Source organism: Malaclemys terrapin (assembly GCF_027887155.1).
Source record: "Malaclemys terrapin pileata isolate rMalTer1 chromosome 20 unlocalized genomic scaffold, rMalTer1.hap1 SUPER_20_unloc_2, whole genome shotgun sequence".
NCBI classification, from domain to species: Eukaryota; Metazoa; Chordata; order Testudines; family Emydidae; genus Malaclemys; species Malaclemys terrapin.
In genome coordinates, this window is record NW_026530189.1 from 451,553 (window position 1) to 461,993 (window position 10,441).

Genomic DNA, 10,441 nt, shown 5'->3' on the forward strand with positions numbered 1-10,441 from the left:
TAGCGGTTGGGATTTGCTGCTCCGTTTCTCTAGTCTGTGTTTGATTCCTGGGAAACGAAGGCTTTTCCCTACCCAGGCTGGGTTTTCCTGAAATTAAAGGAACTGGAATCTCACAAGAAATTTCTCCCCTGCCTGCTCGCTGCTACGCGTGTCACAGGGCAACTCTGCCCCTTGGAGAGGGAACATATCTGTCTTCAAGACTAAGCTTGATAAGTGTATGGAGGGGAGGGTATGATGGGAGAGCCTCATTTTGACAATTAATTGGTGTTTGACTATTAGCGGTAAATATGCCCAATGGTTGTGATGGGATGTTAGCTGGGGTGGGATCTGAGTTACTACAGAGAATTCTTTCCTGGGTGTCTGGCTGGTGAGTCTCGCCCACATGCTCAGGGTTTAGCTGATCGCCAGATTTGGGGTCAGGAAGGAATTTTCCTCCAGGGCAGATTGGCAGGGTTTTTTTCGCCTTCCTCTGCAGCGTGGGGCACGGGTCACTTGCTGGAGGATTCTCTGCACCTTGAAGTCTTTAAAGCACGATTTGAGGATTTCAATGGCTCAGACACAGGTTTGATACAGGAGTGGGTGAGATTCTGTGGCCTGCGTTGTGCAAGAGGTCGGACTAGATGATCATAATGGTCCCTTCTGACCTTAAAGTGTATGAGTCTTTAACAGAGCCAGTGCACCCGTCACCCATCAGCTCACTGCAATTGCCCTTAAAAGAGGGCGCCCGGGCCCTAGAGGTGAGAAATCCCCGAGGGATGACAGGCAGGAGCAGGTCAGAGCTCCCACAGTAAGGCCATGTCTACACGTACAAGCTTCCAGCGGCGCCACTGCAAGGTGGCGCTGGCCACTGCGTTCGACGTGATAAAGCCAGCTCCGCGAGCGGCAGAGCCGTGGGGACGGGAGAGCGTCTCCTGCCAACACGGGGCTGTGCACCCGAGCGGTTATGCCGGCAAAACTTACGTTGTTCGGTGCGGGGTTCACACCCCTGAGTGACAAAAATGTTGCCAACACCAGTGCTTTGTCACCGTGGCGTAAGAAAGGAGAGCTCCGGGGAGAAAGAGGAGAGGAGAGAGAGAGCCAGGTAGCTCCATGTCTGCCACTCTTGAGGGAACTGGATTAAATCTCTGCTTTGGACTGGGCCGGGATTATTTGGGACCATCAAGTACAGCAGCATGGGGGACTTTCAGGAGGGAGGCACCATGGCTAAGCCGGCTAAAGCGCTTGTCCAGTAAACAGGAGAGCCTGGGTTCAACTCCCAGTGGTGTCTGGCTCTGTCTCCTCTGCTCACATTTTCCTTTTTCCTTCCAGGAAAAAAGCCCTCCCTAGGCCGGGCTGGCAAAGGCTTGTAAAAGAAGAGACCTCTTTGTGGAGCAGCGGCTTCTGGCTGGATTCTTCCAGGTGCCGATGAAAAGGCTGCCGTGATGGGCATTGGCAAGGAGGTGGTTTGACTGCAACAGGACGAGAGCCCATGCCGCGGGCCCTTGCGATTCGCCAGGGATGTCATCGTGCGGAGATCCAGAGAGCGCCACCTCCGCAGGGCTGTCCAGAAATGGAGCGTTACTCCCAGTTCACCTCACTTTCGATTGTCGTTGGGGAAGAAGTGGAGCAGGTTGAGAAACGCCTCTGAGGGCGGCGCCGTGGCTAAGCTGGTCAAGGCACCTGCTGGGTAAAAACAAGATTCTGGATCCGGCTCCCAGTTGTCGGAGAAAAACTGAGTTCTCACTATTTGTTTAGGTATAGCAAGTCAGATGTTTTATTAACTCTCACATGTGCAGAGGGAGAGAGGTAAACAGGTCTCTCACTGATAACTAATTACAGCAAGCATTTATACCTTTCATTACAAAAATAATGAGGGACAGCAGCATTTTTGTTTATACATAGGCCATCTTGATATCTCATTTCCTCAGTTGTTTTGACTCTTGCCAACATACAATTATTTTCTATACCTTATCTACCCAAGGTCTTCTACACTTTATCTATGCTGAGGTCATCATAACTTCTTACACAGCTCTTTCTCACCCGCCTCACACAATCCTCGCTTCTACAAATCTCGCGTTATCAGGGTTACAGTTAGCCTGACTCTTGCTAACAACCATCATGCATTGCAGTTCCCTTCTGTCAGTTCTTTTCTCTGCTTCCACAACCCCCCCCTTTTGTACTTCTAGTACAACAAACATTCTCAAATCTCTATTTGCATCAAGTCCTGGACTTCTGATTCTAAATCAGATGCTTCAACCTTAGGGGTTTTGATTGGATGCAATGACAATGCATGATTAGCATGAACATGAAAGGTATTACTATTATTACGTCTTTTACAACAACAATAACATAATCCTAAACTAACTAATAACAATACAAGCAATAACATTCCCATAGCAATACTATAATGGGGTTGTTGTACAGCCTTTGTCATAAAGCACAATACATCATATTTAGTACATAAGGTGGATACTCTATAAGCAGTGTGAAAGGCATACTTTTCTACTTGATATACATTTTGAAGCATGTGAATTTGCCCTTGTACCTCAGAGATTTTCTGAATCTCAGGTAACAATGAAAGCAAATTTTGAAATCTATCAGATAGTAAGCTAGTCCAATTAAAGGGTATCTGGAACCTAAGGGCTACTTGAAAAACTCTATCTGCAGGCCAATAAATGATATGATTGCCTGCAGTGGTAGTGAGATTAAAATGTATGTCTTGCAATGTAGTGGCTTTAACATACACACAGCTATCATTAGCTTAAAAAAATAAGTGTCCTGTCAGGGTAGTTCCTTGTCCCCTACCCTCCCAGCAAATGTAGTCATGAAGAGTAACAACTTCTCCTGGCTTCAGTTTACGGATACACTGAAGCTGTGGGGGTTGTAACGGCCAAAATGTCCATTGTCTCCCTAACCCCACCCAAATGTCAGATGTAATCCCAGGAGCACTGACTAAAAATCGATTGGGCATACCAGGAGGTCTAATTTCCCAGATGTCTCGGTGAATTACCCAATCCCACATGCATCCTCCCCATGGACCCGGCAGGATTCGGTATGTGGGAGCCCACACCCCCTGAACCGGTCCATATGCTTGGAAGGAGCACTGAGAACGTCCACACTTCCACCCAGAAAGTTTCCAAGTATGTCTCCATGGCCACAGATCAGATGGTACTCCTAACGTGTCTGTAAGGGCAGTGGGCCAAGCCTGGTGCTCTAGATCATTCCGAATGGCCATTAGCTGGTCATTCAAGAAATCCTGAATCTCTGAGCATGCTAGATCCCACTGCAATGCCTTCCCAGCCTCAGTGATATTCAATACCATCTCTGTCAGCAACTTCTGGGTCATTGAACTAAGGGCAGAAATAACATGTAACTCACCAACTCCAGCCTGTACCTGGGTTAGTTGTGCTCCAGAAACAAGGCCTATGGCCTTCTCTAGTTGGCCCAATTTCTCATCATGTTCCTGGTTCTTAAAAATATTCCAGACTGCTACTGCATTATTGGCCCCATCCCACAGGGATCCGGTCAAGTCTCTCTTCTTTCTAGAAGAAATAACCCAAGCCCTCTGTTGTGCTAATCTAATGGCAGCCCCCTGTGAGCAATTTGGGTATGTAGAGGTAATCTGGAAACTGGATAAGGGTAATGAAAATTTAACAGTCCCTAGTGTAGTGTTAATCACAGTTCATTGATATCCTAATACATTTCTTTTTGGTGTAGTACTATACCACATTCCCAAGCATGGGTCCCACAAGTTTCTTCCTGCCAGTGTATAATTCTTTGTTTCTTCACCAGGGTCAGTTCTTAATGTCTCTTGTAGTCAGGAATCCCTGGACTTTGTGGTTTCAATGAAGCAAGTGTTCCTTCTTCTCTTTTCCTGAAACAGTGTGGTTTAGCATCATACAGGGGAGAGGTTACTAGCACATCACCCTGTAATGGTTTTGCTTCTTCTAGAAAAATCCAGAGGCACAGTAGGTCTGTCAGTGGACAAGGGAGAGGTTACTAGCACTTCACCTTGTCTTTTTTTTTCTTTCTTTCTTTTTCCTGCTGTCCAGAAGACACAGCAGAGCTAGAAGGAGAAATAGGCTTATCATCAGTCGGAGAGTCCTCCCGAGGTGGAGGGGTCTTTTTACAGTGAGAAGCATGGGTCCAGGCAGGTAGTCCTTGGCACTTCACAGTGGTGGTGGTGGTTAACAGGACTTGGAAAGGGCCTTTCCAGTGTGGAGCCAAAGCAGTCTTTCGTTGATAGACTTTACGTAGACTCAGTCTCCTTGTTTCAATGAATGGCAGGGCTGCTAGGGTCTTTGGGTAGCACTTCTTTTATCTGTGAGAAAAGAAACCTAACACATTTCATTAATGCCTGGCAGTGTTTTGCAGATCTCATAGTTGCTTGGGCACATTCAGGCCCCCCTTTTCTTGGCTATCAGCCAAGTCTTAGCTGTGGGCAGTGTCCTTGGATGGTGCCAGCATCTTATCTTTGGACTGAGCTTGCTAGCTATTTTTTTCTCAGTTAACTCGTTCTGTTCTTTTTCCTTCTCCCCTTCTTGGCTTCTTTTAACCTACAAAGGAAACTTCCACTCTTCACTTATACACCTTTTCCCAACAATGAACACATACACATTGCCATTATACAGTACATTAGTCTTATTATTCAATGTATGCCATGTACACCCTTCCAGTAAAATAACTTTATTACAGAGCTTTGGACCAACAAACCAGGACCAGCACACCCACGTTTGAGGAGTGCACTCAGTACAACCTCAGGTGTCCAATAGCTTTCCTCCCTCCCCAGCCCTCTGGCTAGAAATCTGAGGTAGCCAGAAGGATCCCATGGGCAATATGGGGAGTGGGTTAACCTTCCATGTCCTTGCTTCCAAAGACTGTTGGTATGCAAATTTTAACAACAATTTTTTCAATTAAAAAAAAATCTGGCCAATGAAGTTTTTTTTCTTACTTAAGCAACTGTATTACACTTTAGTATATCACATTTTCCTGATTTATCCAAACACTTTTTGTATTCCAAGTTGAATAAAACAAGTATCTGCTTTTTTTGATTTAACCCTTCTATTTAATTTTGAACTAGACTGTCTTATGAAAATATTAAACCCAACAATTCTGGCCACAAGACAAACACCACAAGACAGGACAAAGAACACAAAAATAATTCCTATTGTACCAGTAAATGCATGGTACATTGAATGCTGTTCAGCTGGCATCCGTTTTCTCTGATGATCTGAAAGACAAAAGAACAGAGGTCTACCCCTTCTGGGTAGTCAGTCATTGCTTAAAATATTTCCTTTATATACACACATACTCTTGTTGATTTTAGACAAAACAGAGGAATTACCCCATATTTCTTTGTATTTGTTTCATAGGCAGCCCAGGTTTCAGTGGCTTCTACATTATTAGTTAGAAAATTGCATTAATACAGATGCTTTCTGGCTTGCTTCCAGATCCAAAGCTATCCACAGCTTAAAAATTCTTATGTAAAAAGTCACAATTAACTTTCCCAGACTTTTGATTGCCTTTTACTTCTAACTCCTGCTTTCAAACACCCAGTGATCTGAAAGAGACGACACAACCTATATTGGTAGGTTTGCATTTCTTTTACCTCTGCTACAATATACCCTGCACATGTTCTGGGGAAAATGCACATCCTATCCACAATTCAATTTCCACAACACTAGCCACATCAATTTCTACACAAGGTGTAACTGTTTCTTTTGTGCTTACAAAATCTCCATGCACCCCTAGTAAAGTGACAGTTCGACCACACAGAGCCAGGGGCACTGTCCTTCTCTCTCTTTTTACCAGATCTTTTATCTGCTATTTTGTTACCCAAAAACAAATTCAAATCTTTATTCTTTCCTGAACACCGGGTAAAGGCCATTTACTTAACATATAATCCAAAGGGCTATCCTTAGAGAGTTTTACCAGAGACCCACCCATCTGCCTGCTGACACTCTAACAGAGAATTACACAGAGAACAGAGGGAATTATGGCCTAATAGGATCCTATTACAGGAATTTCTACTAATACTGACCGCTACAGGGGACGGGACAGAAGGATCCCAATTCAACCTCAGAGCTTCATTGCACGCGATGGCTTCCACTCTGAGGAATTACGAATGAGAGGCTCAGTTCCATCCACACACCTAACACCTAAATGTATAAGACAGAAATTCATTAACCGGAGTCGCCATTAACTGTCACCAAAATATCGGGTCCACCTAGCTGAGAGCCAATAACAGCCAGACAGGGATAAGGAAGAGTTGCTTTATTCTGCAGAAGAAAGGAGAGCCTTGCACCTTGGTACAAAGACTCTGTCTTACACACATTTTACCATTTCAATTATTATCCTGGGGATTTGAAATCCCCATGCTTATAATTACTTACTCCTTTCCTTCCACTATGCCCTCAAAGTTTCCAACCTGTTCTCCAATCTCTCTATCTATTGCCTGCCCGCTTGGGCCCGATCCTGCTTTTCTCGCTGAACCGTCCCTTCCATGGGCACCAGCTTTTTCACTACCAATTTAGATAGGAGGGTGGGCTTCTCAACTAGCCCCCACCCTTCCTGGTCTCTTCTCTTTATCTTCTTACTCACAAGGCTACCCAAGTCCTCCCCCGTGAGGCTTGCCACTTGGGCAAAACGCATTGCCCATTGGCATTTAACTATTCAATTTTCTCTTGTGGCAAACACACTGCTCTTACAGCATATGCAAACACAAATGGTTAAATTCTGACAAGTCCCTGAAGGACCGGTACTTGCTTAGCCAGTGCTTCCTTTTCTGCCTGGAAGTCCTGTCTCAAGGCTTGCAACTTGCCCTGGGCGTAGGTTTGAGTTGCTGCCTGGTTCATGATCTATGCTCTTAATTGCTCAATTCTAGTTATCAAGTACACAACTCTTCCCTTTTCTCCAACTTCTCTGTTGCCCAGTCCTGCTACGACTGGGGTAGATCCACCTGACACCCTTCCCGGTCAGCCGGGGTGGAAAGAGGAATGGCTAAATCCCTCTCCGGTTCTCAGACTTACTGCGGCTGAGAGTGGGCACACTTTCATACTCACACACGTACGTCCAGACTGGCCACGTCTGTGTATAACGTTCAGAGAAGGTGCTGTGCAATCTCCAACTTGCTTCCTCTCTTGGGAGGGCAGTTCTTTTACACCCTGAGGTCTCCTGGGGCGTCTTTTCAGTGATTCCAGTTCCAGGCCGGCTGCCTGTGGCTTCTTCAGCGTCCCCAAACCACGCCGGCTCCAGGGTCGCAAAGGCAGACTGTTGGATCTCCCTGGGCAGTTAAGCTTTGCAAATGTAATCTCAGCACTGTAACTTGTATTGCCTTTGGTTTGACTATGTCTATATTTTTCACAGTCAGCTGGGGCCGAAAGCAGTTTTTCTTTATACTTAGTCTGGTCTGCATTGATTCTTGACCTTGAACGCAGATTAACTTTCTCTTTATCTCTGGACCAAGCTGAATTTCAAATTAACCCGTTCCTTTCCTCAATAGACAAATTGCTCCCATTTGTGTCAGAGGCTTTTTTGTGATTAAAAGCTCCTCTGAGATGTATGATCTTATCTAGATTGAAGGTACCTTCTAGTGGGCATTGTTTAGATGGATTTTCACGCGTGTAATGATTCCAATTCTCTAAATACCTGCAGGTTTTAGTACCATAATGTACGTACATGAAATAAGCTGGGGTACCCTTAGTGGGTGAGAGGGAATCCTTAGACTGTCCCCCACCCATTTTCCAATCACACACACAGGGAGGAGGATGCCCTGTCCGCGCTAGCGGCACATAAACTAAGGATCTCTCCCTACAGGGTATTCACACAGGAGAGACTAACGAGGATGGCCACGACCCTCCTACACCTCCCTTCAGCAAAGAGCGTCGGCTAGTCTCAGAGAGACGGCGCCGCTTACTCTGTTGCATCCAGTGAGATGATCAGACTGTCAGTGGCTCACACGGAGAGGAAAAGGGGAGGGAAGATGGGTTCACACACTCCTAGACCCAGGTAGCCTCCTCGCCGGACGATGCCAGGCCGAGTTAGCCCACCGTGGGTCGTATCTCCTAAAAGATCCTCTAGTTACCGGGCTTGCATTAGAGTAGTTCTGGTCACGAGCCAAAAGACTTCGCAGAGTACTCTGGGCGTCTTCCGGTAACACTCAATTCACACTGTGTACACACACACACACAGACCACACACACACCAAGGCCTTATACCAGGTACTACTCCTGAGTACCTCCAGGTACTATTCCCAAGTACCTCGATGCATCACTTGAGGCGGTAAAAACCCCTCTTGAGGCGGTAACAACCCCTCAACACAGGTGCAAACCTTATGCACCTAGCATATGCTTACAGGGGGCGGCAAACAATTCCCCTATTACGCCGCTCAGCATCTGACCTTGCTGCACAGTCAATAAGTTCGGATGGCGTGAGCCCAACAGGGGCAGACGGCCCCACGGACAGTCCTCCTCCGACACCCCAATAGAGATTTCAAAAGGTCTCCTACCTCTATTGTGGCGCCATGGGGTTCGAAGGGGAACGATCCGTAGCAGCTGCCGGTGCCTCTGCGGGCGTTGCCATCCCGGACGAGCCCCCAAATTGTCGGAGAAAAACTGAGTTCTCACTATTTGTTTAGGTATAGCAAGTCAGATGTTTTATTAACTCTCACATGTGCAGAGGGAGAGAGGTAAACAGGTCTCTCACTGATAACTAATTACAGCAAGCATTTATACCTTTCATTACAAAAATAATGAGGGACAGCAGCATTTTTGTTTATACATAGGCCATCTTGATATCTCATTTCCTCAGTTGTTTTGACTCTTGCCAACATACAATTATTTTCTATACCTTATCTACCCAAGGTCTTCTACACTTTATCTATGCTGAGGTCATCATAACTTCTTACACAGTTCTTTCTCACCCGCCTCACACAATCCTCGCTTCTACAAATCTCGCGTTATCAAGGTTACAGTTAGCCTGACTCTTGCTAACAAACGTCATGCATTACAGTTCCCTTCTGTCAGTTCTTTTCTCTGCTTCCACACAGTGGTGCCTCGCCAAACGTGTCTCCTCCTCCCACCTTGTTGTCTGTCTCTGGAGGAAATGGACAAACCCGCCTTTGTCTAGCCGTACAAACGCTTGCAAAAGACACAGGGATTTCGGGGGACACGTGTCGGAAGGAGGCACCCGACAAGCGTGGAGACAACCAGCGGCCGCCGTAACTCCACTTGCAGCCGCGGAAGGCACCAGACAGAGAACTAAGCACTATGTGGCCACGGCTGGGGACAGAAGAGTCTCTCCCAAAGCCCTTTTCCGCTAGCAGGGGCCTCTGTGCACAGAGCTCCTGAGAGCTGGACGTCTCCAGGGAGTGGAGAACTGCGTCGGCAGCTCTTTGCATCTCTAGATGAACATCTGCAGGGGTTGTTGCGAGGCCTCTGGAGAGTGGCCTTTCAGGAGAGCTGGCTGACAAGCCTTCCCCGTAACCAGGAGATGCCGGCGTGGCCGGCCAGTTGTTCCTCGCTGAGCCCAACTTGTCTGTGCGGCTCCGTTTTTTGTCTCTCTTCCTTGTAAACCGAAAAGACCTTCCGGGCAATGCTTTAAGCATTTGGGCCAGACACTGAGAGCCCTCCCTGCGGCTAAGTGTTGGAAGGCGGAAAACAGTGAGTCTGGGACTGATGAAAAGCTCGCTATGACTCAGAGTCGAGCCCAGGTTGCTACGAGCACAACCTAAAGAACCCACCACACCATCACAGCTGCTGTGCGGAGGGGAGCACCTTGGGAAGTCTCTACGTGCTCTACTGTGGCTTTGTGTGCATAGGGAGCCAGACAGCTCCATGTCTGCCCGTCCTGCTGGAAATGGAGTAAGTCTGCTTTGGAATTGGCTGATATCCTCTTGGCCCATCAAGTGCAGCAGTTCTGAAGTATTTTCCATGTGGGGGCACCATGGCTAAGCTGGTTAAAGCACCTGTCTAGTAAACAGGAGATCCTGGGTTCGACTCCCAGTGGTGCCTGGCTTTGTGTCTTTCATCTTCTCTGCTCACATTTTCCTTTCTCCTTCCAGGAAACCAAAGAACCCTCCCTAGGCCAGGCTGGCAATCATAGGCGCCGACTCCATGAGTGCGCCAGGGCTGGAGCACCCACAGGGAAAAATTGGTGGGTGTGGCAGCTCGGCTCCACTTCTCCCCCTCGCTCCCAGCGCTTGTGCCGCAAAACAGCTGTTTTGCGCGGCTGGAAGGGATGGGGGAGGAGGGGGAACACGGTGCACTCAGGGAAGAGGCGGGGCCAGGGCGGGGATTTGGGGAAGGGATCCAATAGGAGCAGGGAGGGGGCGGAGACTTTGGGGAAGGGGTTGGAATGGGGGTGGGGAAAGGGTGGAGTCAGGGCAGGGCCAGGAGTGGGGGGGCACGGGCACCCACCGGCGCCAGGGAAAGTTGGTGCCTATGCTGCTAATTGCTTGTTAAGG

General features: G+C 47.5%; 2 non-coding genes across 2 annotated transcripts; both read left to right on the forward strand.

Annotated features, from left to right (window-relative positions):
- Positions 1-1,193: 1,193 nt before the first annotated feature.
- TRNAT-AGU (transfer RNA threonine (anticodon AGU)) lies at positions 1,194-1,267 on the forward strand. The gene has a single exon. It is a non-coding gene; the product is annotated as a tRNA-Thr (tRNA).
- Positions 1,268-9,915: 8,648 nt separating this feature from the next.
- TRNAT-AGU (transfer RNA threonine (anticodon AGU)) lies at positions 9,916-9,989 on the forward strand. The gene has a single exon. It is a non-coding gene; the product is annotated as a tRNA-Thr (tRNA).
- Positions 9,990-10,441: the final 452 nt, after the last annotated feature.